This window comes from Humulus lupulus, chromosome 5 (assembly GCF_963169125.1).
Source record: "Humulus lupulus chromosome 5, drHumLupu1.1, whole genome shotgun sequence".
Classification (NCBI taxonomy): domain Eukaryota; kingdom Viridiplantae; phylum Streptophyta; class Magnoliopsida; order Rosales; family Cannabaceae; genus Humulus; species Humulus lupulus.
This window is the reverse complement of record NC_084797.1, coordinates 205275-207426: the sequence shown is the minus strand read 5'-3', so window position 1 is coordinate 207426 and position 2152 is coordinate 205275.

The following is a 2152-nucleotide window of genomic DNA, read 5'->3' as shown; positions in this document are numbered from 1 at the left end:
ATATATATGTGTTGTTGTTCCCTCTTATAGAGAGAGGACCACTGATAACTTTTGACTAAGACTAACACACTTCCTTTTTTTATTTGACTTGACTCACACGAGAGAGAGAGAGAATAGATATAGGAAGTTGCAAGGGCAAATTGTGCCTTTCTTTCTTTGAATTTTCTTAAGTGGTTAATTTCCTTTGTCTCTCTCTCTCATTTCTCAGTAGTTTCTTTATTTTCTTTTTCTTTTTCTTTTTGGTCCAGTACTAGCCACTTTCCTTGCTTGACATGGAAAGTGGTCCATCTTATTAATATGATTTTGTCCATATAAACTCTATCTAATCTATTATTTTGTCAAACCTGTAATGCTAAAAAAACAAAAAAAATTACTACTGTTGAGACTAGCTTAAATGGTTGAGTGAGATATGCGTATAATAATGGGAATCTCAGAACTCCATCCCTTAGTGGAACTTGTAAAAGAAATGTCGAAGATTATGTCGTGATGTGTGTGATCATTAATTACCATTACGAACTATATAACTTATTTACACAATACAATATATAGTTGGAAAATTAATTAGGCCCTGGATTTATCTATCTATTACTAATAAATAAGCGTGAATAATTAGGCCAAAGTCATAATTGAGGACTAATGATAAAATTATTATTTTCAATATTTTTAAAATTATTGAAATATCTCAATCACCTATTCTCTACTTTGATAATTTGAGTACACTGCATCTTGCCTCGAATCCATTCTCGCACACTCACACAAAACATATCGAGCTTGATTATCATTTTCTTTGTGAACGTGTTCTGCATCAGACCTTACAGCTTCAACACACACCCTCAACGGATGAGTTAGCTGATTGCCTAACCAAACCCCTTGTTACTCATCGGTTTCAGGTAAGGGTGTTCATAAAACCGCCCACACCGCACAAACTGCCCACACTACACCACACCACACCGCACCGCACCGCACCACAATTTGCGGTTTAGAACCCTTCGCGTTGCGGTTTGTATTTTTGCCAAACCGTGCGGTGCGGTGCGGTTTGCGGTTTTAAATTTTATAAATGCGGTTCAAACCACACCGCACCGCATCATTATATATATTAACTTTTTTATATTATTTTTTTCAATTTTACTACATTTAAAGTTAATGCATAAATATTTATATAGTATAATATAATATACACAATATCTAGAAAGAAATATAGTGTTTCATAGGAAGCTAACACATATTCTACTTCAATCTAAAGATATTCCTCCTTAATTAAAATAATATTTACTTTTATATTACATTTTTTATTTGTTATTAGTTACATTTAATTTTTTTGTTAAACACTCTATGGTTATGAGATTTATTATGAATCTTTCTTAATTATAATATTTAATTGTTAAATTATTTGGCGATAGGTATAAACTGCCAAAACCGCACCGCACCACACCGCATTTTTGCGGTGCGGTTTATGCGGTTTGAGGTCTATGCGGGGCGGGTTGCAATTTGGAAAATTATTCAAACTACATATGCGGTGCGGTCCAAAAAATTAGAGAAAAACTGCAGCAACCGCACTACGAACACCCGTAGTTTCAGGAGCTTCGAAACAAACTCACTGTGCTACCTCGCCCACTGAGTTTGAGGGGATGTTAAACCAGATGATTAGCTTGTATTAATTCCATTAAGTTTGTGCTTTGCTTCTTTTATTATGCTAAGTATTGCTCTTTTATATGTGACTATATATTAGCTCCTTTGTACCCTCTTTTCTAATTCAAGGAATACGAATTACACTTTTTTTCATTCCTTCAGCTTTTGCTTTTAATTGTCAGTACAAGTATATAATAAGGATCAATTAACTCCATCACTTTGTTTTTCATGCCAAGATTAGATAGAGCATATGTAATCAACTCCATTTCTAGTGTTATCTCATTCAACTTTTTCTTATTCATTTTCTATTTGATAATATTCCGAGCTATATGCCACCAACACTTACACACTCTCGTCAATATCTTCCCTCGTTTCTTTTAGTTTCTTCAGTTTTTCTATCAAATTGCTATTCTTTATTTTGATTGCTGCGTAAAGTAACGAAAATTGAAATTACCAGCATAAATAAATAAAAAAATAGATCAAGAAAAGAATAACAGTCAACAAACACATTTTATTTTTGTTG